The sequence below is a fragment of the Poeciliopsis prolifica genome, unplaced genomic scaffold, assembly GCF_027474105.1.
Source record: "Poeciliopsis prolifica strain line A6 unplaced genomic scaffold, Auburn_PproV2 SCAFFOLD009, whole genome shotgun sequence".
NCBI lineage: Eukaryota > Metazoa > Chordata > Actinopteri > Cyprinodontiformes > Poeciliidae > Poeciliopsis > Poeciliopsis prolifica.
The window spans coordinates 7,037,282-7,043,926 of NW_026562384.1; the positions used below are offsets into that span (position 1 = coordinate 7,037,282).

Below are 6,645 nucleotides of genomic sequence, written 5' to 3' on the forward strand. Positions count from 1 at the left end.
GTCATAAACAAAAACATTAAAAATGCTCGAACTTTATTTGCAACAGTTGACAGGCTCACAAACCCTCCTATGACGTTACCACCTGAACTACAATCTACTGCTGCCTGGAACAAAGATGATTACAAAGTCACCATTCTATCACCTGAAGAACATCTCCAGCATTAGAGGACTAATGTCTCAGCCAGATCTAGAGAAACTTTATCTTTAGTCGCATTGATTATTGCAGCAGCGTCTTCACAGGTCTGTCCAACAAATCAATCAAACAGCTGCAGCTGATCCAGAAGCTGCTGCTCGCGTTCTCACTAGAACCAGGAAGTTTACAAATCACTGAACGGTTCGGCACCACAATACATCAAAGATCTGCTGTTGTTGTATCAACCTTCCTGACCTCTCAGGTCTTCTGGTTCTGGTCTGCTCTGCATCCCGAGAACCAGAACCAAAAGAGGAGAAGCAGCTTTCAGCATCTATGCACCAAAAATCTGGAACAAACTTCCAGAAAACTGTAAAAAAGCGGAAACCCTGACTTCCTTTAAATCTCCACTAAAAACATACACTGTAAAAAAGGAACCTCAGGGGTTATCACATTAACAAAAGAATATCATGTACTGTTAACTAAATAATTCCATGTTTGAGCCAAAAACATGATACAATCATGTTGCATAAACAAGATATTCCACAACTTCAACGTTTATAAAATTGAATCATGTTGAGCGAACATGATTCATTATAGTCAGACCGATCCTATGCTGAAGACCACGAGTGAGATCACGGGATATCACGCAAGTTCACGCGAGAATACGCGAGACAATCGGTTTTCTCTCGCAAATGGAATAAAATGTATTCAAGGTGAGATAACGTGATTCAATTACGTCAGCTAGATCTTCCGCCAAAAAAAAGAACGTCGGGGCGTATTACATTAACAAAAAAATATCATGTACCTTTCACACAATAATGTTTGGGTTTGAAGCGAAAACGTGATAAAATCATGTTGGATAAGCAAGATATTCCACGACTTCACATTTATAAAATTGAATCATGTTGAGCTAACATGATTCATTATAGTTAGACTGATATTGTGCTGAGGACAACGAGTGAGATCACGGGATATCACGCGAGAACACGCGAGATAATCGGTTTTTTCTCTCAACTGGACTAACGTGATTGAATGACGTTATCTCAACTTGAATACATCTAATTAACATATATATACCCACCGCGGGTGGTTCTTATCCTCTGAGCTCGTGTCCTCTACCAGAGGCCTGGGAGCTTGAGGGTCCTGCGCAGTATCTTGGCTGTGCCAAGATATATATATATATATATATATATATATATATATATATATATATATATATATATATATATATATATATATATATATATATATATATATATATTTGGATGTATACCTATATATATATATATATATATATATATATATATATATTTGGATGTATACCTATATATATATATATATATATATATATATATATATATATATATATATATATATATATATATATATATATATATATATAATATATATATATATTTGGATGTATACCTATATATATATATATATATATATATATATATATATTTTGGATGTATACCTATATATATATATATATATATATATATATATATATATATATATATATATATATATATATATACGTTTTTTTTTAATTATTTTATTCAATATCAATATTTGTCAAAGTTAATCTAATAAAAAAAAACAGTGACGTCAGTTCCAAAGCGCTATTGTGTCAGACTCATCTCCCGCTGAAGAGGATCCAGCGACATCAAGAGATTACGGAAAATCACGCGAGATAACTGGCTTGCACCTTGTTGGGTTTTTTCAAGGGCAGAGGGGAGATTCCTGGCGTGCATCTACTTAATTTGAAGAAGGTAAGAGTCAAACTATTTTCATCTAAATCCATATAAAAATATGTAACTTAAAATTTCTCTACCATTTTCTACTTGTTCCATACTTGTGTCACATTATTTCATGTTCTGTAGATTAAGTCGGTTAGGTTAAGGCGGATAGCTTTTTGTTTACATTTATCGCCGCACCATGTTTAGGTACATTCTGTGCGAAAAAAGTCTGCAGAGCCATATGTAGTGTAAGGGTCACAAAGCTGCTGCCAGAGACACAAATGGACCCCAGAAATGTCACAGTTTTGCTCCTCCTGAGCTCCCTGGAGGTTTAGTGGATTTTTAACACACGGATCTAACATCAGTCTATTTCTAACTATTTTAATTCTATTTCAGTAATGTTACTATGGAGGTAAATGTAGATACACACACTTTGGTACCTTTCTATCATCATCGAGATTCTTAATTAATTATGGTAGTAAAAAGTCCTACATTTCAGTCGGTGAAACCTGCAGAAAGCATTGCTTTCTGAGCTTTGTTAAATGTTCCTAAAATACCTGTTAGTTATGGATTTCTAGTATATTTTGTCAGGTTAAAACTCTCAATGGATTATCCATTATTACAGACTTGAGCTTTCTATTTTTTTTTTTCTTTAAAATACATATTCCTCTGCTGTAAAGATGTTGGGGTTTTTTGGACTCTTCTTTGTTGTCCCCAAATAATTGTAGCTCAGAAACAATATTGAAGTTCATTGGTAAAATTGGTAAAATTTTGAAATGTTGATGTTTTTTGTGTTGTTTGTGCTCATTTTGACCTATGTTACTATTGCTTTCTACCATGTTCAATTCACCATTGTTCTGCACATACGTGCTTGCATGTGTCCAGTGGTTATATTCATGAGGCATTCAAGGGACTTGTACTAAAATACAACTCAGTTCAGTATGAATTGCATATTTTAATGGCTGAAAATATATCTGATCTCTTTCAGAACATCACCTGTCTGTAATCCACCTGCTTAAGTTCTGGTCAAGGGCTCATCGGCTATCAAGTTATAGATTTCAGTGGCTAATAGTAAGTTTTGCCAGATCTAAAGTTACTGAATGTAGTGTTAGAGAGCTTATAGAGCTAGAGTTCAGCTAAACATTTATTTGGCCAGTCTGTTTTATTTGTCTTTATTTGCGTGGGGATGTGGAAATGTAAGGAGTGTAGTCTCTCTCTGTCTCGTAGATATGACCTGTTAAAACTTTTACACTTAAACACCGGCATATGCGACGTTATCCATGCCCACACATAGACTGTCCATGTACTTGTAAGACATGGAATGCTTTGCATATTCATTTAAGTAGAAGGATATAGACTGTGTTGACCATTCTGTACTTTTCACATATTTCTTTGGTGATATATTCATGTCTTTATTTAAACCTCTAACAGCTTCAGTTGGATGTTTAAATGAGATGTTAAACTCCATTTTAGTCATGGCATAATGAAGGGATACTAACAATTTTAAATATCTTTCAAATAGACTGCAAGCCACTGATCACTTTTGTTGTGACTTCCTTTGAATGTAGCTATGTTTTTAAGTGTGTGAACCTATACTGCTGGAGTTTTGAGATTGTTCTCATTGTTTTTTGATCTGCATATTTAGGAAGACACTGCTGAGGTCAGACGAGAGTGCATCTTCAAAGGTCTGTGTGTACCTAAATGAAGATCCAGAGAAGCTGGTGAGGGAGTACATGGTATGTTAAATTCTCTTTGTGTTGACAATAGAACTCCTAAGAGTTGTTAAAATACTTTCACCAACTAAGGTCCATGAGTGACTCAATCAATGTCAGTCTTAATTTATTTACTTAATTACATGTGAATTGTCTCCCCCCCAATACCCTTCCCTAACTCCCTTAGGACGTTGATGAATGAAATGGCCAAAGCCGAGACTGTCCTCGGAATCGTTGTCATTTGAGCAGAGGCTGCTGATGCACATCTGGATGTTGGGATTGTCCTGGAGGAGGTGGAAGTTATGAACAGCTTGGGCAGTGTATCTTCTGCAATAGTGATGCTGCTGGGACTAATCTACGCACTAAACTTGAGCTACCCTCAAGTTTAGTGCGTTCAGCACTCAACTTGCTCAGTAACTCAAGCATACCTTTGAAGTAATACAGAAAATAATAATGAAATTGGATGGAAAGAATTTATCAAAGAAAGCACAAGTTCTCAATATGAAACTCGCTGCTAAGTTGAGTAAAGTTTCATATGGAAAATGAGTGTTTAAAGTCTGCAGTAGAAAAGATTTATATTGTTACAGTTCTCTAAGTTGAGCAACTATACTGACATGTTTTATGTTGTAAAGAATTGGCTGGGAAATGAAACTGTAACCTTTTGTAGTTGTTTTTTTATTTCAATGTCCAACTCAGCTGTGTTTTGTGCTGTGTAAAAAAACGATGTATAACAATTCTGAAAATACAATTGTGTTGTACCTTTTCTAATTGTTGAGTGTTCTTCCTACACTTTCACCTAGTGCTATCTTAAAATGCTTGATTAACGCTTGAAAAAATGTCTTTGAATTAACGTCATAAAATAATGGAAAGGATTTCCACACGTATAACTAGCTGTCTTTTAGCATGAAGCATATTTGTTGAGCTAACTTGCTTTTAGTGAGTTGGACCTACTGAATCAGGTAGTGTGAAGGTACCACTGTAAAATAAGGTGGTTTCAACTAGATTCGTCTTAATGAAGTTACATCAATGATTTGGTCCTAAACATTGCAGATTAGTTGGGCTGGCTGTATTGCATTACACTGGGTCACGCTATAGTAACTGAGTTAAAGGAACCTTTAAAACATATGTTGAGCCAACACATTTCATTTGAATTTGAATAACCTTAATGAATGGAGTTGAGCCAACTCATTTGATTTACAATCATCCATTGCATTACCATAATTCTGGTTAAGCCAACATATTTGGTTTAAATTAGAACAACCATAATGAATTATGTTTTGCCAACTCATTTAATTTATATAAGAATAACCACAATATATTATGTTGAGCCAACATGTTTGATTTAGAATCACCCATTGAATCACCATTGTAACAAGTTGAGCCAACACATTTGCTTTACATTGGAATAATCTTAATAAATTAGGTTGACCTAACACATTTGCTTTAAATAGGAGTAACACAAGTACATGGTGCTGAAATAAAGCAAAGTAATCAGGTGGAAATCCTTTCCATAATTTTTTATGTTCATCCAATGACTTATTTTTTTCAGTGTACCTGTTTAGAATTGTATTTGAAATGTAATATGTAACAATGTATTGTTTGTTCTATGTTGCATGATTTTGTGTTTTTGTGCTTATGATGTAAAGCACTTTGAAATGCCTTGCTGCTGAAATGTGCTATACAAATAAAATTTGATTTTCTCACTTTGTGACAAAGTCAGACTTTGAAGAAGTTTTCCCTACTGTACGACTCAGTGAAAGCGTCCAATTGCCTAACTTCTAGCGGCATCACATCGACTGTCTCTTTATTGTCTCATGTGAGAAATGGGATGTGGTGATAATTGACCAAAGCAAGGCCTGTGTGACAAGTTCATCTCATGATGAATGTGAGAGAAGACAGCAGGTGGACAGGGGAGTGTGATGTTTCCTCTTCCCCACTTTTATCACAGCATGGGTTCGACTCGCAACATCCTCACAGAGCTCAAGGGAACAAGGAACACAGAAATCTTTTTTTGTCCATCGCCACAGTGTCTCTCCCTCTGTCCTCCCTTTTTGGTTGTTTGGTATCCTCAACACAACTGCTCCATTTAACCAAGTTTCTAATCTTTGCCACCTAATTGAAAACTGTCTATAAACAGGACCGGGGCGAACATCGTGCAGGAGGAGACACATTGTCTTGACGAGGAACTGTTGTGTTCTTTTTCCTGACTAAATCTGCTGTGCAACAGATCGTTCTGCTCTGTGAAAATAACAGTTGCAGAGGCATTCAGAACGAAGGCAGCAGCTTCAGTTTCCAGATGTGTCGTGGCAATAATACTTGAAGCTTTGCCTGTCATCTACATTCAGCCAATTACTCTCACTTCAGTCACAATGATCCAAGAGCCATCTGTAATTCCAATGAAACATTTTCAGCACTACGTCCCAACACACGAAGAGCTTGCTATTTACTCCACACATTCCCGAGTCAGTATATCATCTCTAATTCAGGGCGAACATGTCAGGAGAGATGATTCAGAAAGCTGCACTCGAGGAAATCTCCCCTGACACGGTCCTGAAACTTTTAAGAAGCAACATCATGGAAATATGACGGAGGATTCTTATTGTACATTGTTGGGAGGGCGGGAGTAGAGGATCTAATGATCTGTAATTGCCATTTATTGCATGAGAATAACCAAGGGATGCATATTATGCTAGAGTAAATCCCAGAGTCTCTGAGCTGAGAGTTGTTGAATAGTACCCACAGTGGTCCACATCAACCCAACAAACAGTGACAGCGAAGTGGTGCAGCCACATTTACTGGGGGAGGGGGAGTGAAACTGATTTAAATTTGATTTGGGGTGAAGGAGAATAGAGCAGGAACAAGCTTAACACGATCTCCCACTTGGATATTAAAGTCCATCTTAGAGGTTCCAATGCTGTCAGAAACCATGCAAGCTTTTAATTTTTTATTTTATTTATTTGTTAAGATGTTTTTGCTTTCATGTTGGGTGGCACAAAATATTTAATGAGCTTTATATCATGTTATAGCTATTCCCTCATCAAAAACATACCTGGGGCAT

At 36.1% G+C, this 6,645-nt stretch overlaps 1 long non-coding RNA gene across 1 annotated transcript; it reads left to right on the forward strand.

Annotated features, from left to right (window-relative positions):
- The first annotated feature begins 3,534 nt into the window (after positions 1-3,534).
- LOC129362809 (uncharacterized) lies at positions 3,535-4,355 on the forward strand. The gene is made up of 2 exons (XR_008606271.1): positions 3,535-3,611; positions 3,775-4,355. It is a non-coding gene; the product is annotated as an uncharacterized LOC129362809 (long non-coding RNA).
- The last annotated feature ends 2,290 nt before the right edge of the window (positions 4,356-6,645 follow it).